The sequence below is a fragment of the Microcaecilia unicolor genome, chromosome 11 (genome assembly GCF_901765095.1).
Source record: "Microcaecilia unicolor chromosome 11, aMicUni1.1, whole genome shotgun sequence".
Taxonomy (NCBI): Eukaryota; Metazoa; Chordata; class Amphibia; order Gymnophiona; family Siphonopidae; genus Microcaecilia; species Microcaecilia unicolor.
This window is the reverse complement of record NC_044041.1, coordinates 188,311,143-188,335,070: the sequence shown is the minus strand read 5'-3', so window position 1 is coordinate 188,335,070 and position 23,928 is coordinate 188,311,143.

Here is a 23,928-nt window from a genome sequence, read left to right as displayed (position 1 = left end):
GCAAACCAGTCTAAGGGCTTGTTGTTCAAAACTTAGAACTGGCCCTTAAGGGTGCCCTTTACTCGCACAGCAAGGGTATCTTCAAGTGTTTTAGTCCCTGTTTACTAAGCCGACATTAACATGGCGGAAAGGAGAAACAGGGGTGATATGATACAGACGTTCAAATATTTGAAAGGTATTAATCCGCAAACGAATCTTTTCCGGAGATACGAAGGCAGTAGAACGAGAGGGCATGAAATGAGATTGAAGGGGGGCAGACTCAAGAAAAATGTCAGGAAGTATTTCTTCACGGAGAGAGTGGTGGATGCTTGGAATGCCCTCCCGCGGGAGGTGGTGGAGATGAAAACGGTAACGGAATTCAAACATGCATGGGATAAACATAAAGGAATCCTGTTCAGAAGGAATGGATCCTCAGGAGCTTAACCGAGATTGGATAACAGAGCCGGTAGTGAGAGGCGGGGCTGGAGGTTGGGAGGCGGGGATAGTGCGGGGCAGACTTATACGGTCTGTGCCAGAGCCAGTGGTGGGAGGCGGGACTGGAGGTTGGGAGGCAGGGATAGTGCTGGGCAGACTTATACGGTCTGTGCCAGAGCCGGTGGTGGGAGGCGGGGATAGTGCTGGGCAGACTTATACGGTCTGTGCCAGAGCCGGTGGTTGGGAGGCGGTGATAGTGCTGGGCAGACTTATATGGTCTGTGCCAGAGCCAGTGGTGGGAGACAGGGATAGTGCTGGGCAGACTTATACGGTCTGTGCCAGAGCCGGTGGTGGGAGGCGGGGATAGTGCTGGGCAGACTTATACGGTCTGTGCCAGAGCCGGTGGTTGGGAGGCGGGGCTGGTGGTTGGGAGGCGGGGATAGTGCTGGGCAGACTTATACAGTCTGTGCCCTGAAGAGCATAGGTACAAATCAAAGTAGGGTATACACAAAAAGTAGCACACATGAGTTGTCTTGTTGGGCAGACTGGATGGACTGTGCAGGTCTTTTTCTGCCGTCATCTACTATGTTACTATATGTTACTATGTTTCATTTTCCTTGAATGTATTTGTCTCTTTAAGAGCCATTCCAAGTGGGTTAATCTGTGGTATGCTTGGTTAGCTTTAGTGAGCTATAGAATTCTTGCGAGTATGACATCACAGAGCCTGTGAGCAACAGGGAAGGCTAGTGACATTATGACATCATAAAATGCAGGAGGAGGAGTTTAGAAGAGTCACAATGGAGCTGCCATCTTTGCAGGGGAAAAAAAAGACATCTATGAATTTTTGACAAATAGACCTTGAAGGGAGTCAAAGAGTTTTGGATAACCAGAGTCAACGCGAGACATCATGGGAATAGATTTGTAATTTGTGTCATCTCTCTGAATTTGCCAGGTTCAAATTCTTTATGACCCAGTTTGGGTACAGATGTTCACAGATTCATGTTTAAGGTGTATGTATTCAATATTTAAATCAAATAATGATGAAAAGAAGTTCTTTGATTGCTTTGAATAATTCACATCTGTCGGTATTCACATAAATTGAAATCAAGCTGTGGGAAATCTCAATTTTCTTCTTCCCCTCCAAAACATATGTAATCGGAGGAAGACTGAGCCACATAATTGCGAAGCCAGGACTGGATTTCTATTGGCTGAGAAGAGGATTGGCTGTTCTTCACCTCTGACAATAAGATTCTGCCTCGCCTCACCCTATGCTTGGAACAGCCTTCCCGAGCCCTTACGCCAAGCCCCCTCCCTGCCCATCTTCAAGTCTTTGCTTAAAGCCCACCTCTTCAATGCTGCGTTCAGAACCTAGCTCTTACCTTTCAGGAAATCCAGACTGCCCCAATTTGACTGCCCCTATCAGACTAACTGTTCACGTGTCCTTTAGATTGTAAGCTCTTTGAGCAGGGACTGTCCTCCTATGTTAAATTGTACAGCGCTGCGTAACCCTAGTAGCGCTTTAGAAATGTTAAGTAGTAGTAGTAGTATCTGTTCCACAGTTGCAGCCCTGCGAATAAGTCGACTTTTCAGGATAACCAAGCTGTAGATAAATGACTAAAAATTGTCCTCGTCATTGATTATGAAACCGCATGTATGAACATATAGGTCCTGAATATTTATGAAGGAAAAAAAAATAGAACTGTATACCTCACATACCATGTCGCTCCTTCACATAAAATAAATAAATATATGACTAGGAGGAATTAAATCTAGGAATCGTTCTCTAATATACATAATGTTGTAAAGTCAACTGTAAAAATCCATTAAAAAAACATGATAGTTAGTGTAAAAAGCATTGCTGTCGTCTTCAAAAGTCTGTTAGAGTCACTGCTGATGCGGTTTCCAGCTATCGGGTTGCTGACTTAAAAAAAAATAAAATAAAATAAAACCCATCAAAAAGTTCTACTGAGATGTCCCACAGGCCATGTTTTGGAAACTACTGCTCTAAGTCCTGGATGTTAAAGCTTTTCTGGCAGCAGCCAGCTCTTAAACCAAAAAGCAAGAAACAAAGATCATACTTGCACACAGACGCCTCACTCAAACCCAAAGCATGCAGCAAGACTTAACTCACTGCACAGGCGGGTCGGGAAACTCTGCAACAGGTTAATGTAGAAAATTGGAGATTTCTTTAAACCTCTATTGATTGATTTCGCTGTAACCCTTTTACAAAGTTTAACAGAGTAAATAGTATTGATCACTAAGGCGCTGAATGGCGCTGCTGAGAACATTGCTTCTCAGCTGAGGCTGTGGTCTCTAAAAATTAAATTATAGCTATTGTTCCGCTTGTAGCATTTTTAAGGTATCATGACAGATGGCCTTCTAAATGATAGCAGATTTTTATTTCATTAGGACACTTAGAGACACGATCGATAATGTTTCTTTCACCTTTTCTGTAATAAAATGCAGGAGCATGTCGACACAAGGCGGCCCTAATAATGTTTTCTTAGGATTTGGTACACAGCCGTGCGCTTTATTTACAATAAGTTCTCAATTGATTTCCAAGATTATGATGCAGACACCTGTTTGGGTTGCCTGTTCTCTCTCTCCATGTCCTGTCTGTATTAGGCTGAAGACGGCAGCTTCTTTAAAGAGTGGAATAGCAGGCAGGTAGTTTCCAAGATGGTCCCTGGAGGGTCATCAGGGCTAGTCTGGTTTTCAAGATATCCGGAATGAATAGGGCTGAAGTATATTTGTTTACAGAGAAAGCAGTACTGAAAAATATACCTCTTGCATATTGATTGTAACGACCTTAAAAACCAGACTATTTGGGCAGTCTCCCAGGAACAAATTGAGAACCACTGGCATAGGTGCTTGCTTTTAACCTCAAGTGGTCCCACCGTGGATCCCAAATGTACCGTGTAGGGGTACTGCATGTGATTTGGAGGGGATATTTGGGGAATTGCAATGCCACAATGTCAAAAAATAGCTATATCATCATGGTCCTTGCACAAAAACTTGTGCGCTGAAAATATTAATAAATATGTTAAAATATGTGGTAAAGGTGGTTAGCTTAGCGAGGTTTAAAAAAGGTTTGGATGGCTTCCTAAAGGAAAAGTCCATAGACTATTATTAAAATGACTTGAGGAAAATCCACTGCTTATTTCTGGGATCAGCAGTATAAAATGTATTGAACTTTTTGGGGATCTTGCCAGGTATTTGTGACCTGGATTGGCCACTGTTGGAAACAGGAAGCTGGGCTTGATGGTCCTTTGGTCTGTCCCAGTGTGGCATTACTTATGTAATATACTTTACTAAAGTGTGTTAAGCAGTTAATGCATCAATTAGTGGAGGAGTAGCCTAGTGGTTAGCGCAGTGGACTTTGATCCTGGGGAACTGAGTTTGATTCCCACTGCAGTTCCTTGCGACTCTGGGCAAGTCATTTAACTCTCCATTGCCCCTGGTACAAAATAAGTACCTGAATATATGTAAACCGCTTTGAATGTAGTTGCAAAAAAAAAAAAACCCTCAGAAAGGTGGTATATCAAGTCCCATTTCCCTTCCCTTTCATTAATGCATTGCCATGGTACTACTTTCCGTAATGGCTTGACACTTACCACAGGCTTATTCACACCTTAACTGCTTAGCATGAAGGGGGTGGAGAATGGGCATGGAATGGACAGGACCACTGGGGTGGCTGCAACATGGTAAGGTGGCAGGGGGCGCCAACATTTAGGAGGCTCTAGGCAGGAATGGAGTCTCCTTTGCCATGCTTACCTTTCTTCTAATGGTGACATCAGGACTCTACTCAAGCCCAGTTGTGCCTCTCTCTAACAGGAAGTTGAGGAGATACAATGTGGCTGGACTATGGGCATGTGCTGGAAGGCCTCATGCTGTGCTGATTTTATTCTGCTTCTGAGTGGAACTAGGATGACAGTGGCAGTCCCACAGCTCCTGTCTTCCATCATCTACAAGATCAGGAAACAACACGATAAGTCTCCTTTATGCACATTCCCCGGATCCTATATAGGTTGCCCCAAATTTGAGCACAGATCCCAGATCCACTTACAAACTAATTAGTTAATGAGCAGTTAACAATCAATCACTCAATATAAATAATATGATATCATTTAATATAAATAACTCAATAAATCAAAATAAAATATTGCATACCATGTAAAATGAGTTTATCTTTTTGGGCAGACTGGATGGACCGTACAGGTCTTTATCTGCCGTCATTTACTATGTTACTCTTTGGGGTTCTACATGGAATGTTGCTACTAATTGGGATTCCGGAATCTTGTAACTCTTTAGGATTCCAGAATCTTCAGAACTTTTAGTCTGTGCCCCGAGAAAGGCAAGGACAAATCAAACTCGGGTATACATATAAAGTATCACATACCATGTAAAATGAGTTTATCTTTTTGGGCAGACTGGATGGACCGTACAGGTCTTTATCGCCATCATTTACTATGTTACTATGTAATAATTGGAGTTAATTGGTAGTCATTTGGGTTTACCTAGCAATCTGTCCTATTCTGTAAATGTGTGTGCCTAAATTTTATAGCACGTAACTCAAAAGGAGGCATGGGCAGGTCAGGGGTGTGCCCAGAAATTAGGCACAATGTTACAGAACAGGATCATTTACGCAACCAACTGCTAATCATTGCACACCAGCGTTTACGCCAGCTTCAGCAGGTGTAAGTGTGGCACCCAAAGCCAGGTGCGAGATCTACGCTAAATTAGAATTCTATACAGGGCATTCCATGCAGAGCTCTTTGCAGAATACTACTTTAACATGGATATTTCCAGCATCTTACTTTGGGTACTATTTATAGAATTCTCCCTATTATGCACAGCATTAGGAGACAGATACCAGCAGCTTTTATTTATTTATTTAATTCATTTGTTACATTTTTATCCCACATTTTCCCACCTATTTGCAGGCTCAATGTGGCTTACATGATACCGTAAAGGTGATCGCCAATTCCGGCATGAACAATTACAAAGTGTTGGAGTGATAAAATAAGGGTCACGTATAACAGACACAATAGAGAATCGTAGAGAGGAAGGGTTGCGTTATGTCCATTACGCTCTTTGGTTTCATTTGTGTTGCAGGGTTCAGGCAATATAGGTTGGGTCAGTGGGGTAGGCCTTTTTGAACAGGTTAGTTTGTAGTAAGTTCCGGAAGTTTAGGTGGTCATAAGTTGTTTTCACGGCTTTTGGTAATGCGTTCCATAATTGTGTGCTTATGTAGGGAAAGCAAATGCATAAGTTGATTTGTATTTGAGTCCTTTGCAGTTTAGGTAATGGAAATTTAGGTATGTTCGTGCTGATCTTGCTGTGTTTCTGGTTGGTAGATCTATGAAGTTTGTCATGTATCCCGGGGCTTCGTCGTAGATGATTTTAGGCAAATGGGAATCCAATTGCTGCTAGATTTGAAGACACAGCCCAAGGTAGAGCCACCGAGAGACAGAGCTGGGCTTGGAGCAGGGTTGCCACTACCACCGCCCCCCCCCCCCAGACTTGGGCTGCCCCAGACCCCTCCCCCACCCCTTAGCTTCCTGCCTATGCTCCTCCCTCGGTGCTCCTGTGTGCTGGGATCAGGTTTATCGTGTTAACGCAATCACCCCAACACACAAGAGCAGGAGTGAGACAGACCGAAGGAGCAGAGCCTTGCCGGTGCCAGGACCCCCCCTAGAGGCTGGGCCTGGGGAATCTTGTCCTCCTCTTGGCAGCCCTGGCCCAAGGTGACGGGTAACACCTTCTCCCCCCCCCCCCCCCAAGAAATATCAGGATTCAAGAAGGAGATGAAAATTGGCAAAGCTTTGAGAAGTTCCCCAAAAAGAAAGAACTGGATGATAATATGTACACCAGGTTGACTTCATAAAGCTGACTGATTAGATTCGTAAAGTTACTTTGGAGCGGTAGGCAGTATGGATTGATTTTCCTGTAATGGTCTTTTCATTGTAAGCAGTGGTGCATACAAGATTGGTTTCAACCTCCCCCTCATGGCACATTGATTTCATGTGATTAAACATGGATAGAAGGTTTAAGCTGTGCTAAACGCACTGCATAAGATGACAAGAAAGAACCTCAACAGTTTCAGACACTGCCAAGAAGACCTTAAAGGCAAAAGAAAGGGCAGCTGAATCAAGTCTATGGATTGTCCTGATTTCTAAACTATTTGTATGCAACTTCTTGGGGAGGTGGGGTTATCAGACTGTGAGAATTTAAACGCTAAAACTCACGCAAAAAAATATTTAGCCATACACTAAACAATTGAATGCACATACTGAAACACAGTTGGGCAGTAATGGTATAAGGTCAGTTTGGCATTTGTGGCCAAACTCATTGAGAATATTGTCCTTTTGCAACTCAAGGACTTCTTGAAAAGTACCAGTATGTTTTATCCACCTTGATCGGTCACTACTTTTGTTCAGTCTTTTCTGGACCACTCTGACTCGGTACTACTTCTTTCCTCAGACCTGTCTGCCGCTTTTGATCTAGTGGATCTCTCTAGTCTGCTCCAGCATCTACAAGCTATTGGTATTAAAGATCTCTGGCTTTGAACTGATTTTGCTCATATTTGGCTAATAGGGCAATTATTAAGCATTTCAATGTTAGTACTTCAGCACCATTTTCCACCAACTGTAGCGTGTCCCAGGGATCCATTTTGGCACCCACACTTTTTAATATTTTTATATATTTTATTTTTTTAAAAATTTATATCCCACTTTAAAGTCAAAGCGGGTTACAGTACAAAACATTCATAAAATAAAATAAAAACTCACAGCAAACAAAACAATCCATAAAATCATAAATCTCATTCAATATAAATAAAACAGAGCAAAACATAGGAAACTGCTAAAGAAATAAACTCAGTTTTACCCCTCAATATTTTGATGATGCTCCTCCTGACCCTTATTCATTCCATTGGTCTCACAGCCTATGTCTATGGCCATTCCTATTTGAGATCTTCTGGTTACTTCCGGCTGATCTGAATTGGCCACCGTTGGAGACAACATGCAGGAGGAAAGCCTTTTCCAATTGTAGGAAAACTCTGGAATGAGAGGGCATAGGATGAAGAGGAATAGGCTGAAGAAGAATCTAAGAAAATACTCTTTCAAGGAAAGGGTGGTGGATGCGTGGAATGGAGGTCGTGGAGACAAAGACTTCAAAAAAGCATGGGACAAGCACATGGGATCCCTTGAGAAAAGGAGGAGTTAGTGGTTACTGTGGATGGGCAGACTGGATGGGAGGAGTAGCCTAGAGGTTAGTGCAGTGGACTTTGATCCTGGGGAACTGAGTTCAATTCCCACTGCAGCTCCTTGTGACTCTGGGCAAATCACTTAACCCTCCATTGCCCCTGGTACATATATGTAAACCGCGCTGAATGTAGTTGCAAAAACCACAGAAAGGTGGTATATCAAGTCCCATTTCCCTTTCCCTATTTCAGATTCTAAATGGAATGTTGGCTACTGTTTGAGATTCTGTTGCTACTATTTGAGATTCTACATGGAATGTTGCTACTATTGAGATTCTGTTGCTACACCGCCGCGCAGGCTTCTGAGTCTGTGACGTCGTCAGACTCACAGAAACAGAAGCCTGCATGGCCTGCATTGGTGATCAAACAAGGGCAGGCCTCTGTGGAGGAGTAGCCTAATGGTTAGTGCAGTGGACTTTGATCCTGGGGAACTGAGAGTTCAATTCCCACTGCAGCTCCTTGTAACTCTGGGCAAGTCACTTAACCCTCCATTGCCCCTGGTGCAAAATAAGTACCTGAATATATGTAAACCACTTTGAATGTAGTTGCAAAAAACCTCAGAAAGGCAGTATATCAAGTCCCATTTCCCTTTTCCTTATCTGCTGTCATGTTTCTATATGCCTGACAGCCTTGTGGTTACTCCCAGCACCCCAGCAGTAAGAAGAATGCACCTGGGGGAAGTGATGCGCCAAGGGGGATGGTGAAGTGCTGGGGGGCCGTGCACCCAGAGGGGTGTCGTTGCACCCGGGGGGGGGGGGTGCAGCGGCAATCCGTCCCAAGTGGCAGCCAACCAAGGAACGCCACTGAAATGGGGTGTGGAGAAGGACCTTGAAATCTGAGGCAATTTATTGAAACTTTCTAGACAGAGTGAAGGCGGTTAACTTAGACAGATATTGGTAGTATAACTGCGGACTACTGTGAATTTTAGGGACATGTTAGTAGTTAGCGCTGTTAGTGGCCAACAGTGACATATGTCACTAGTGCACGTGGCATAGGAGGGAGTGTGAGGGTTTCATCGATCAGTTTATGGAGTGCGGGAACCAAAAAAGGTTAAAAACCTCTGCTGTAGATCCAAAGAAATGGGTCACCCTATAGGCAAACACTGACATTTTCTTGTGACCTCATTCCAAATTGTACTTCTGAATATGTTGGACAATCTAAAAATATAAAATAGAACGAGTGAAGTTTAGAAATTTATACAGGACTAGTAAAAAAAAAAGGCCCGTTTCTGTTTGAAAGGAAACGGGCGCTAGCAAGCTTTTCCTCTGAGTGTGTATGTTTGAGAGAGTGTATGTGAGAGTAACTGTGAGAGAGGCTTCTGTTCCTGCTGCTGTGCATTCCCAGTGTTGCGCTGATTCGATGCTCCCTGTATCGTGGCTCCGCCCCTCTCCCTTCTACTGGCCAATCTGGTGTGGGTTGTGTGACGTCACTATTATCTACTACATGAGGGACACCACCTCCAGCAGAAACAATGGTTCCAGGCAGCCTCAGAATGTTGGAGGTGAGAATCATCAATATATATAAAAGGCGAGTGTCGTACTCACTCGCAAATGTGCAGTAGAGACCTTCTCTGCCCCGCCCCCGCATCAATACGTGATGACGGGGGGCGGAACACAGAGGGTCTGTACTGCGCATTTCTGAGGGAGGGACACTGCCGTCTAATGCTCCCCCCACCCGAGTCGCCGTCGCCACCCACCTTCTAACCGGTCGGGCCCTCGCTCCACTATTGAAACAGCGAGGGTCTGGGAACGCAGCACTGAGCTCTGCTGAGCTGCCGACATCGCCCTTCCTTCTTCTTCTCTGCCTCTCTCCCGCCCTTGACGACATTACGTCACACGAGGGTGGGACAGGCAGAGAAGAAGAACGAAGGCTGACGTCGGCAGCTCAGCATCAGCAGAGCTCAGTGCTGCGTTCCCGGACCCTCGCTGTTTCAATAGCGGAGCGAGGGCCCGGCCGGGTGGAAGGTGGGTCGTGACGGCTCGGTGGGGGGGCGCAAATTCGGAGGGAGAGGGGAAGCGGCGAACTCGGCGGTGGGGGTGGGCCTTTCAACCCCCCCTTCCTATAATAGCCCGTTTTTACGGGCTCAAAGGCTAGTTATTATATAGGATGAGGAAGAGCTTTGTGGCAGGACCAATGGTAACATTAGACTCTTCAGTATTTGTATTTTGAGAATCTCTCACCAAATTCACTTCCTGGCTGCTAAAATAATGTGCTTTATTTCCGTCTTAAATCCCTATACAGTCCTACAACCAGGGCTTTTTTTTGAGGGGGTACTTGGGGGTACTGAGTACCGGCACCTTTTCCATTATCTGCTAAAATTGACCCATGGAGCCCAAGTTTTAATGAAAGAGCTCAGACTCTACACCCCAATTCTGCCTTGTCATAGATTCTGTGACTGGTTGCAGGGGGCCTGGTTATTGTGGGATGGGTTCAGGGGTGTGCTGGTAAATTGTTAACAGGGGGCTCTCTCTCGCCAGCAAAGTAAAAGAGAATTCAGTAGGGGCCCAAGCCCACATTTTGGGATCCATTTGTTAAAGTAGCCATGGAGAACCGGCTCCCAAAATTCTTAAAAACTTAACAAACGGCTCTCGAGAGCCTATGATAGCCTGCTCCAGCACACCACTGGATGGGTTCCTCAGTGATTACCTCACCCCTGAAGGGTGGCCTAGCATTTGAGTACCAGCACCTTTTTTGCTAGTAAAAATGCACTGCCTACCACAAAATAACACCTGCCTTGGGGCCAGCTAGTAAACAATTTGAACATGTGACCTGTGGGGTAGAAGAGACTGGGGAAAAGGGGTTTGAAGGACATGGCTAAGGATGTTTGTTTTAAGCACCTTCATAACAGCCTGCCTGCCTGTCTGTCTTGTCTTGTCCTCCATGTGCATAAGATGTGCATAAGCTGTGCAGAGGCTGGTTCTGATCGAGCTGGAAGCCCAAAGGAACAGTCGAAAAGTGCTGGGCCAATAAAAAGTATTGTCCATATAAGCACCAATATGTAGTCTACAATTATGTAAACATTCTATTTAAACCTAAGTCATTGAAGAACATTTGATATGCACACTTCCAAGTGCAAAAATGCAGCGATCGTTACTTTCTGCATAAGTGATACTCTCTCTCTCTTCATCATAGAAACATAAAAACATGACGGCAGATACGAGCCGAATGGCCCATCCACAGTAGCCACTATCTCCTCCGTTCCCAAAGAGATCCCATTTGCCTGTCCCGCACTTTTCTTAAATTCTGACACAGTCCTCGTCTCTGTCACCTCCATCGGGAGGCGATTCCACCACCCTTTCTTTGAAAAAGTATTTTCTTAGGTTACTCCTGAGTCTATAACCTCTTAACTTGATCCTATGCCCTCTCGTTCCAGAGTTTTCCTTCATTTGAAAGAGGCTCCCCTCCTGCACATTAATGCCACAGAGGTATTTAAACATCTCTATCATATCCCCTCTCTCCTGCCTTTCTTCTAAAGTTTACATATTGAGAGCCTTAAAGTCTATCCCCGTACACTTTATGAGAGAGACCACTGATCAGTTTTGTAGCCGCCCTCTGGACCGACCCTATCCTGTTTATATCATGCACTGGATGTGTTGTGGGAAAGGCTGGTTTTGCTCCTTTAGACCAGAGAATTCTTTACATTCAGCCATTGTAAAGAGATAATGAGTGAGGGTAGACTGATTACAAAGCTATAAATCTATCTCAGAGCTCTGATGTTATTACAAATTGCTCATGCATTCCTCTGGCGGTTTATGATATTATCAAAGCCTCTCGATTGATTTAGGGCCCAGGAATCCATCTCTCCTAATTCGTTACCCTTTAGATATAAATTGCTCTTGAGCCTTTGCTTCTTTCCTGAGCACATTCCAGGGAAGGGTTACATGGGGTAGGGGAGGGGGCAGCATAGGGTGACAGTGCCCCTCCAAATGCTTCAGCTGCTAGTGCTGAATTGGCCACCCTCCCCTACCAAATATGACTACCCCAAAAACAAAACAGGGAGACAACCATAGGAGGCAGTTTTGTGAGTGCAATGAGAGCTGAACACCCCCTATATTGAGTAAACGCCTTCACTGTGTCCAGGGAGGGGTCATTTGTACTGGGGTAATTCGGTGTAGGTCACTTAAATTTAGGTGCTGGGATGCTGTGTGCTAAGTGTGAATTCTACATTGGTAATTAGGCATCTAGGGGCTGATATTCAGACCACTGGAGTCAGCCCACCTAACTCCCACGGTCAGTGGTGATGCCAGATATTCAATACGGGCCAGTGACTTCAATATCTGGTTTATGAACATAGTCGGCCAAATCGATATTCAGTGCTGGCTGGCTAAATTCATAGTGCCAAAGATAGGCCTGCTATTTGGGCAGCCCAATTTGACCACCAAACTTAGCTGGCCAGCCGTTTAATATTGATGCTGACCTATTCAGCCAAGATAGCCAGCTCCTGGCTGGTTAAATAGCACTGAATATTGGGAGGGGGGGGGGGGTAATTTTCATTATAGAATACTAGCATAGGTTGGGCTTTACAGTTTACAGTTAATTTCTTATAGTCCGCTAATTCTGTTTGCATAGTTCAAAGCGGATTACAGTAAAACTCTAGACCACAGTACGTCTAGGATATAACAAATATAGAATAACCCAACAGAGCTAACACCCATTATTTCACAGTCACATATTCAGAGAACAATAGGGTCTTTAGCCCCATCTTAAACCTATCAAGAGAAGATAAAAACTGTAAATTGTTAGATAAAGATTTCCAGAACTTGGCTGCCTGATACACAAACAGACACATAATACACATCAACATTTTGGTGCGAGTGTTTACACCATGCCAATGGCCTGGTGTAAATGTCCATGCCAGGGGCGTAGCCAGACTTTGGCGGAGGGGGGTACAGAGCCCGAGGTGAGGGGCACATTTTAGCCCCTCACCCCGGCGCCATTGCCGACACCCCACCACCAACAACAACTTTGACCCCCCCCCGCCGACAACCCTCTCAGCCCCCCCCCGCCCGCCCGCCATTGCCTACCTTTGCTGGCGGGGGACCCCAACCCCCGCCAGCCGAGGTCCTCTTCTTCCTTCATTCTGTTTCTGAGTCTGACGTCCTGCACGTACAAGGTGCAGGATGTCAGACTCACAGAAACAGAATGAAGCTTTGCGATCTGCAGGGTTTCGTTCTGTTTCTGAGTCTGACGTCCTGCACATTGTACGTGCAGGACGTCAGACTCAGAAACAAAACGAAGGAAGAAGACTTCGGCTGGTGGGGGTTGGGGTCCCTCGCCAGCAAAGGTAGCAGACGGCGACGGCGGGTTGACGGCGGGTTGGCGGCGGGTTGCTGGCGGGAGGGGGGGTTGAGAGGGTTGTCGGCAGGGGGGTCCAGGGCCAAATCTATGGGGTCTCAGGCCCCCATGGCCCCATAGTAGCTACGCCCCTGGTCCATGCCTCTATCTTACAGTTACGCACACAGCTGTGGGTATTCTGTAACCTTGCTGTCCGATATTTAGTGCTATTTAACAGTCAGAATTGATGACAGGTTAAATAGCGTTTATCCGGTTATCCTCCGTTGAATATCTGCAGTTAGCGACTGGTGGATAACCGGTTATATCACGTGATATAACCAGCTATCTGCTGATCTTTAAACTGGGTTTGGCGATCATATTTGGCCATGTCAAACCCTGGTATATCTTTGGCCGGTTTAAAGATAATATATATATATAACACCATTGTCGTCTGGTATTGCATGGGGTTTGGGTGGAAAGGAAAGCAGGAATTGATACTGTGTTGGGGGTGAAGGTGTATGAAGATCCCATGATCATCTTATTATATTAGTCTGAGGAGAATGAGGGTTATGGGGGGAATGGGGAGGCAGAGCCGGGCGGACTTCTACGGTCTATGTCCCAGAAACAACAAAGAAAGACCACGATTAAGTATATAATATTACATTTGTTGTTGATTTAATTTAGAATTGAGAATAAATGTGACTGTTGGACAGGCTGGATGGACCATTCAGGTCTTTGTCTGCCGTCAGTTACTATGTTACTATATAGGGCGCGATTCTATATAAAGCACCTAAAAAATTTGCCTAAGCGCATTCTATAAAGTGCACCTTAATTTATAGAATAAGCCTAAATTTCCATGTGGTTTATAGAATATGCTGAGCACCGATCCATGTGACTAAATTTAATCATGGTCAGTTACGTCAAGTAAAACCCGGTTTAAATGCCGACACCTAAGGTAGGCAAGGACTGAGTGTATTCTATCACACAACAAGAAATGGAGGAAAAAAACCTCACATGACTGTGAGTAACAAACAAAAAAAGTGAGGTAAGTCCAGAGAGGATATCAAGGTGTCTTTATTGTAAACAATAAATGGACGACCCAACATAATTGACGTCATTGACGTCTGCCGGTTAGCCGGTCTCAGCAGCTTAGCGGTTTGTCTCCCACTGAGGATTTCACTGAAATTCAACAACCTGGATTTTAACCGTACTCTCTTGTTTAGCTTTCTTGCCATAACATTAGAGACTTACCTGACCCCCGAGGCAGGCCCTTGTGCCAAGACATGGCCGTGTCGGGTCGTCCATTTGCTGTTTACAATAAAGACACCTTGATATCCTCTCTGGACTTACCTCACTTTTTTGTTTGTTACTGAGTGTATTCTATAACAACACGCATATATTTTAGAAATGCCCACAACCCGCCTAGTCCACACCCATTGCCACGCCCCCTTTTCAACTATGCGACTTAGAATTTACGCACACCATGTTACAGAATACACTTAGCAAGTAGTGCATGTAAATTCTAATTAATGCCAATTAGTGCTGATAATAGCCTGTTAGCATCCAATTATCAGTGCTGGTTAGCTTGTTAACCAATTAGGTTATGCGTATTATTATGGAATATGCTTCAATTTCTGTGTGGAAATCTCAGCACGATGTATAAAATCCAGGGGAAAGCCCTTTTGTAAAAGGGTCCCTTAATGTATTTTTGACAAGCTTTCAAGAGTTTTCTTCTCTTCATCACTGGCCTGAAGAATAGATAATAACTCTTAAAAGCTTGTCAAAAATCCATTAAGTTAGTCCAATAAAAAAATACCACTGGCAGCTTGGTTGTTGACTCTTATTTCCACATCCCCAGTGAATGATATTCCTCCCTTCAACTCAAATAGATCTATCTGGATGTTGTTAAAAGCATAGCTATCCAGTTAAAATCCGTTGCGTGTCCCGCTCACGTTAACCACTAATCAGATAGTTATTCTGTGATCTTATAAGTATTGCCATACTGGGAAAGACCAAAGGTCCATCGAGCCCAGCATCCTGTTTCCAACAGTGGCCAGTCCAGGTCACAAATACCCGGCAAGATCCCAAAAATGTACAAAACATTTTATACTGCTTATCCCAGAAATAGTGGATTTTCCCCAAGTTCATTTAATAACGGTCTATGGACTTTTCCTTTAGGAAGCCATCTAAACCTTTTTAAAACTCCGCTAAGCTAACCGCCTTTACCACATTCTCTGGCAACGAATTCCAGAGTTTAATTACATGTTGAGTTAAGGAAAAATTTCTCCGATTAATTCTAAATTTACTACATTGTAGCTTCATCGCATGCCCCCTAGTCCTAGTATTTTTGGAAAGCGTGAACAGACGCTTCACATCTACCCGTTCCACTCCACTCATTATTTTATAGACCTCTATCATATCTCCCCTCAGCCGCCTTTTCTCCAAGCTGAAGAGCCCTAGCTGCTTTAGCCTTTCCTCAAAGGAAAGTCGTCCCATCCCCTTTATCATTTTTGTCGCCCTTCTCTGCACCTTTTCTAATTCCACTATATTTTTTTTTAGATGCGGCGACCAGAATTGAACACAATATTCGAGGTGTGGTCGCACCATGGAGCGATACAAAGGCATTATAACATCCTCACTTTTGTTTTCCGTTCCTTTCCTAATAATACCTAACATTGTATTTGCTTTCGTAGCCGCAGCAGCACACTGAGCAGAAGGTTTCAACGTATCATCAACGACGACACCTAGATCTTATTGGTTTGATGGGGTTTGGAATAATGGCCTGTTTTTCACGATGGGACTGGCTTTAAAATTGCCCTCCCTGTGTCCCTGTTTTCCCTTCTTGCACATTAAAAAATAACAATTTCAGTAAACAACACTGCTTAAAAACTGGAGCTAATGCTTATTTCATTGACTTCCTCCATGAGTCAAGAGTGCACAGCTTGTCTTTCTATAAGAAATGTTAACGAGGATTCATCAGTGTGTTTGCATTTCTGGGAGGAATTTAGCAGTGCGGTCTTCACTTCAGCATTAAAATGAACATGAGTCTTCAACTCCATGGGTGAGCAAGGTAGTCCAACATATATTTTGACAAGAACTCAATAGCATTCTCCCTTAAAAATAACACGTTCGGTTCAATGGTCATTTATTTGACAAGGATGTTGTCTTCTGCAAGTATCTCAGAATCAGTTTCTGACATGTATACGCTCACCCTCTACAAAGCTTGAAAAAAAGGTTCCTACATTGCATGAATGCATGAAGGGGTAATTTATCTTGATGTGCTGTAAAGTAGTCTGTAGCACACCGCATTAATGGCGTTAAATGGATGTCATTTCTCTAGAGTTGAACAACAACCTCCTGTCACATCAAATGCATTTACCAAGTCATGATGCCCTGATAGTGGGAAAAAGGACATGCCCAGTAGGCAGAGGGGTAGATTACATTTTCATCCTATTTTGCAATAGGGTGCCAAAACTTGGGGGGGGGAGGGTGCTGAAATGGAGAGTTCTGCACTTATTTTTATGATGACAATCCCCCCTCCCAAGGTATTCCAATATAGAAGGTATTTTTAGAACAAGGCTCCTAGGTTAGTAGGGTAGGAAGGCACCTTTTAATCTTGCCATACCGTATGTCTGGAATAAACTTCCTGAATCAGTATGTCAAGCTCCAGCTCTGGCTGTCTTCAAATCTAGGCTAAAAGCCCACCTTTTTGAGGCTGCTTTTAACTCCTAACTCCTAACTCCTATTCATCCCTGTCTGTTTTATCATTCCCACCTTAAGTAATTCCCTTATCCCTTATTTGTCCTGTTTGTCTGTCTTGATTAGATTGTAAGCTCTGTCGAGCAGGGACTGTCACATGTTCAATGTACAGTGCTGCGTACGTCTAGTAGCACTATAGAAATGATAAGTAGTAGTAGTTTTTGGGATTCCGGAATCTTGCTACTCTTCGGGATTCTGGAATCTTGCTGCTCTTTGGGGTTCTGCATGGAATCTTGTTACTCTTTGGGATTCCGGAACAGGGGCGTAGCCACACAACATATTTTAGGTGGGCCTAGGCAAGAATTGGGTGGGCACCAAGTGTTCTCCCCCCCCCCCCCCCCCCCCCCCAAAAAAAAAAAATTATCTCATCTGGTGGGAAAATGCTTCTTTCCACCTTGGCAGCAGGCATGCACTGAAAGCATGCACAGGTCCCGGTGTCACGGAGAGTAGCGTTTTCGTTACCATCAGGGGAAAGTCTTCAGCTGGCAGAGCTTGGGATTCCCACCAGTTACCACTAAACATGTGCTACTGTTGGGTGGGCCTGAGCCATAAATGGGTGGGCCCTGGCCCACCCAAGCCCACCTGTGGCTATGCCACTGTTCCGGAATCTTGCTACTCTTTGTCCTTATCCATTATTTGCCTGTTTGTCTGTGCTGATTAGATTGTAAGCTCTATCATAGTAACATAGTAACATAGTAGATGACGGCAGAAAAAGACCTGCATGGTCCATTCAGTCTGCCCAAGACAAACTCATATGTGTATACCTTACCTTGAATTTGTACCTGTCCTTTTCAGGGCACAGACCATATAAGTCTGCCCAGCAGTATTTCCCGCCTCCCAACCACCAGTCCCGCCTCCCATCACCGGCTCTGGTACAGACCGTATAACTCTGCCCTCCCCTATCCTCGCCTCCCAACCACCACCCCCTCTTCCCCCCACCTGCTCCGGACTATCTCTTACATGCTCAGTGTACAGCGCTGCGTACGTTTAGTAGCACTATTGAAATGATAAGTAGTAGTAGTTTTGGGGGTTCCGGAATCTTGCTACTCTTTGGGATTCTGGAATCTTGCTCCTCTTTGGGGTTCTGACGGAATCTTGCTACTCTTTGTCCTTATCCATTATTTGTCCTGTTTGTCTGTCCTGATTAGATTATAAGCTCTATCGAGCAGGGACTATCTCTCACATGTTCAGTGTACAGCGCTGCGTACGTCTAGTAGCGCTATTGAAATGATAAGTAGTAGTAGTATTTTATAAAGGCAAATAGGCAGAAATCACGGCTGGATTGGAATCACAGACATTTATGCCTGCTGGGGTCATTTTTAGACATTTTTGCTTCTTGTAATAACAAAATTTAACTCTAGAATGTTTTAACGTGCATTAATTACTTATGCACTAATTAGTAGGCTACAGTGCATTCAATTCATTTATAGGCCACCCAGATTTGGGTGTGGATCCCAGATCTGCACATAAATAAATTAGTCAATTAAGTGCTAACAATCACTTATTGGAGTTCACAAACTCTTAATTAGCAGTAATTAGGAGTTACATGCAGAGTTGCCCTTTGCCTTATTCTATAACATGCATGCCTAAATTTCATAGCGTGTAACTTCTACCCCATAATCAGAGATAATTGCGCTGCTTAAATTTGCATGCATTATCTTTGATCCTAGGTCTAATAGCGCCCCGCGCTGTTCCAGCGCTATTTTAGAGCGCTGTTTGGAACAGCGCGAAGCTTTTGATCATCTGCCTGTTAGAGAGTAATTCTATGAAGAAGGCACCAACATTTAGATACCAAGAATGTGTATAAATGACCAGAGCACCGTATTCACAACAAAAGGGTAGGAAAGGCCACAAAAACCACAAACATTGAAGCTTTTATTCCAAATGGTGGTTAGTAGGTACAAAAGACAATCCTGACCCAGAGAGGATTCTGATGCCCCTCCTGCCACCCCCCAAGTGTGAAGAAGACTCCCCAGGCCTAAATGAAGAGGCCTGGTGGTCTAGTGGTTGCTAAGGCAGGAGTGAATCCTACTTGTCCTGTCCCATCCGGCTCCTGATAGAAAATGGCCATGGTAACCTCTAGTGGTATTCTCATGGTACTACTGCTAAAGGCTGACCCTTAGCTGTAGTACCACAAAACTACCACTAAAGGTTGCGGTAGTCATTCTTTATAAGGAACCGTGAGGGGCAGGATCGAATGGCATTCATTTCTGTTCCAATGACCACTAGACCATCAAGCCTCTTTGGGTAGGACCAGGGGGACTGCTGTGACTCGGGAAGGGGTGCAAGAGGGGGTTTTGAGTGTTGTCAGAGGTAGGAGGCAGAGTTGTTGGAAGAGGGTGGAAGGGAATCAAATTGTTGTCAGGGGCGGGAGGGGGATCGGAGTGATGTCAAGGGGATAGGAAGGGAATTGTTGTCACTGGAGCAGGAGGAGGGGGCAAAGTGTTGTCGGAGGCAAGAGGGGATCAAAGTGTTGTCAGTGGGGCAGAAGGGGGATAGAAGTGTTTTCAGGAGGTGCAGGAGAGAGGATTGGAGCTGATCAGAGGGGCCAGCAGAGAAAGGAGATCATCTCCAGTCTGCAAGTCAGTTCCCAAGTTATGCGGGCACAGGACAAAGTGCCTACTTTCCATTATAGAATATTATCCTACTGGGTGGCCTCCAGGTACCTAATTGGAGGTACCCAGTAATAGAATTGCCCTCTACACCTCTTGTTGCAACACATGCTTTCAGCTCTGTTGCACCCTGCAGCAGCAATAGCAAATTAAAACAGATGCAGACAGATGCTTCTGTGTGAACAAGTTTTAGCACCCATGCCTTGTGTATGTTAGTTGACTTAATTACCTTCCCACTCTATGTTGGAAAATTAATCTGTAATTCAGCTGTGAGTCATCACCTCAGCAAAGATTGCAGTGCATCACTAACTGGGGTCAGGAGCTCAAGCAGGCGAAAGTGACTTACATGCTGAACCTTTCGGAAATACTTGTAATGATACCACAGTTTCATAAGCCAACCCTGCGCTCATAATTCTGTTTATGAAACAAACAAACGCCATTACAAAGACGTGTTCAAGCCTTACAGTACATTTTCGGTTGTCATGGAAAGGCGGTTTTATTTCACAACTATCACACTGTCTGGGAGTAATTCTGTAAGGAGACATCTGGTTTTAGATGTCAAGAATGCACATGAATGCTGGTATTCTAGTTATATGCGTACGTGAACAAGCATATACTTTACAGGTGGTCATTCGTATGGGCTGAATTTGGGTAGACCATGGGTGGGATGCATACAGTAATTGCATGTATAGATTATAAAAGAGCCTGATAGTTAAAGCTAGTTATGCTCATAAACTGGCCTTTTTGAAAACGTATAATTTATTTATTTATTTATTACGTTTATAACCCGCCTATCCCAACATCTAGGCGAGGTACAATAAAACATTCACTAACAACACAAACAATATACAGTCTTACAAATCACAAACTCTAAAAACTAAGAAAAACTCAGAACCCCCATCAGCCAAATGTCCTAGAAAACGGTCAGGTTTTTAGCAATTTCTTGAACTGGGGAACAGATGCAGACTGGCTCATAACCAATGGTAACGAATTCCACAAACGAGGACCAGCAATAAAAGAAAACTCAACTGTGAACTTCCTCCAAACATAGTAACATAGTAAATGATGGCAGATAAAGACCTGAATGGTCCATCCAGTCTGCCCAACAAGATAAACTCATTTACATAGTATATGATACTTTATATGTATACCCGAGTTTGATTTGTCCTTGCCTTTCTCAGGGCACAGACCGTAGAAGTCTGCCCAGCACTGTTCTTGTACTAAAAGTTCTGAAGCTAACGTTGAAGCCCCTTAAAATTTACACTCCAGCCCATCCCTATCTATTCAGTCATGATCAGGGCATAGACCGTAGAAGTCTGCCCAGATCCCGTTTTGTTTCCCAATTCCGGCGTCGCCACCCAATCTCCGCTAAGATTCCGCGGAACCATTCCTTCTAAACAGGATTCCTTTGTGTTTATCCCACGCATGTTTGAATTCCATTACCATTACTGTCCAATTAACTTTGTTGTATTTTTTGCTTGAATCTTAGTGCATCAAATTTTACCTCTATATTTAAACTCTGTTTCAGAGTAGTTTGCTCTAATTAGCCCAATCTTCTCATCCTTGCACTATACATACAGCAAACCTCTGAGAAGCAAGATTTTATAATTAGGGCTTAACCTAAACCACGGGTGAAAACAATAATCAAATAGGTGTTTACTGGATAAACACTGGAATACTCCCACTTCGTCTAGTATTCTCTCATCCCTCCCCTTGTCTGCCTGGGATCCTCCACGCTGTTTCTGTGCCCCCGACTTCTCTGCTGTAGAAATATATGCACGTACCAGATGAAAAGATGGAACGACCAATAAATTCTGGTTTTGAGACCTTAACATCCGAGAAGGATAATAAGACTGCAAACTGCACACTAAGACCTCAGGAACGACATGCACTTGAGACACCAATAACAAAAGTTTAAATTCAATACGCTGCACCACAGGCAACTCATTAACAACCTCAACTGAGGCGTAATATGTGCCTTCCGACCCAAACGCAAAAGAAACCGTGCAGCAGAGTTCTGTGCAACCCGCAAGGCCCTCAAAGTTGTACAAGGCAAACCGCACAACAAAGCATTACAATATGAAAAGGTGACATGTAAGTCTGCAGCACAGTACGAAAATTCTCCATGGAAAAAAATGCCCGAAGTCTAGATATCATCCCCAGTTTAAGAAAATAACCTCTACCGTAGCAGCCACCTGTGGTCTAAAAGACAGCCTTGTGTCCAAAATCACCCCCAAACTACGAAGCGAGAAAACCATTGGTGCAAAAACACAATCTAACTGAAATCCAGAAACAGGACATGGTTCTCCTAAATGGGACTAGCACAAAATTTGCGTCTTCGCTACGTTCAACAAAAGACCATTTGCATGCTTCCAAAGTTGCACTCTCTGAAAGGAAGTCCTCCCCAATGCAATAATATCAACTTTCTTAGAAGGAACTGGAAAAGAAAATTGAAGATCGTCCGCATAAAGACAATAATGATTATTATGGCTAGGTACACAAATTATTATTCAATATTTCACTAAACTCTTAAATTTAGAAGCATAAAAAGTGGGTGATATCGGGGCGGATTTTGAGCGGAGAAAAGAAGTTAGGAGTTTAGCATTGACTTTCAGCACTAGGCTTATAAATCCAGGCAAATGAATAGTAAGCCTAAATTTATGAGCGTAACTTTTAAGCTCCTAAATTAAGATGAATTTTCAGTTGAAACGTTATGCTCCCAATTTTGACTGAAAATAGGACACAAATTTAGGAGGTTAATTTAGGAGTTCAGCATTTTTCTGAATATTGGACCCTTATAATCCATTCTATCTGCAATGTCAATGTGAGTAAATACAGCTCTACGGCTGGATTAAATGTTTGCGTCTTCAATACAGGCGCATTTTCAGCCACTTCACTTATATTCTATAAAGTAGATGCCTATTCTTAATTATAGAATAGGCTTCAAATAGATGCTTTCCTACTGGCCAAATCTAGGTGTATCCCTCCCCCCCCCCACCCCCCACACACACCTTATAGAATTCCCTCCCTCATATGCTACCAGAAAGGACAGCAAACAAAATAACTTGGACAGACATCTGTGGTTGGCCTTGCTAATCTCAAGGGTCAATGTGAAACACTGAGGCAAAATACGAAGGGGTTGGTTACAATTATACCTCAGGCCACTAAATAGAATTCATGAGAACTGCTGAGATACAATGGAGAAAGTGTGTGTGGTGGGGGGAGGTGAGAACAAGGGAACCTTGGTTAGATAATATCAACACTTATCTACAGTCAGAACAGGGAGGTTAGTTTTCAAAACCATTTATAGCCTCTTGGAAAAAGGGAGGGGCATTAGAGAGTCATCATCAATCTACTACTAAGCCATCAAATAAACGAAAAAGCAAAATAATATTTCAGTCCCATAACTGAACAAGAAGAAAAAAAAGCATTCTGTAGTTAGTATGGGGCAAATTGCCGATCAACCTGCTCTCTGATGCCAGTATTTAATTATGAAGGAGAGTAGCCTGCACAGAATGGCATGTACAGCTCTGGCTGCCTTGTAGGGTAGACTGGATGGACAATACAGGTTACTATCAGGCTTATTTTTGAAAGAGAAGGGCACCCATCTTTCGACACAAATCGGGAGATGGGCGTCCTTCTCCCAGGGTCGCCCAAATCGGCATAATCGAAAGCCGATTTTGGGCGCCCTCAACTGCTTTCCGTCGCGGGGACGACCAAAGTTCATGGGGGGGGGGTGTCGGAAGCATAGCGAAGGCGGGACTGGGACGTGCTTAACACATGGGCGTCCTCGGCCGATAATGGAAAAAAGAAGGGCGTCCGTGACGAGCACTTGGCTGACTTGTTCCATTTTTTCTTGCAACCAAGCCTCAAAAAGGTGCCCGAACTGACCAGATGACCACCAGAGGGAATCGGGGATCACCTCCCCTTACACCCCCAGTGGTCACTAACCCCCTCCCACCCTAAAAAAACTTTAAAAATATTTTTTACCAGCCTCAAATGTCATACCCAGCTCCCTGACAGCAGTATACAGGTGCCTGGAGCAGTTTTAGTGGATACTGTGGTGCACTTCAGACAGGCAACCCAGGCCCATACCCCCCTAGCTGTTATGTTTGTGGAGGAAACAGCGAGTCCTCCAAAACCCACCACAAACCCACTGTACCCACATGTAGGTGCCCCCCTTCACCCCTTAGGGCTATGGTAGTGTTGTAAAGTGTTGGGGAGTGGGTTTGGGGGGGGGGATTTGGGGGGCTCAGCACACAAGGTAAGGGAGCTATGCACCTGGGATCAATTTGTGAAGCCCACTGCCGTGCCCCCTAGGGTCCTCGGTTGGTATCCTGGTATGTGAGGGGGACCAGTGCACTACAAATGCTGACTCCTCCCATGACCAAATGGCTTGGATTTGGTCATTTCTGAGATGAGCGTCCTTGGTTTCCATTATCGCTAAAAACCGGGGACGACCATCTCTAAGGTCGACCTAAATGTTGAGATTTGGGCGCCCCGACCATATTATCGAAGCGAAAGATGGACGCCCATCTTGTTTTGATAATGCAGGTTTCCCCGCCCCTTCGCGGGGACGTCCTGCGAGGACATCCTCAGACAAAA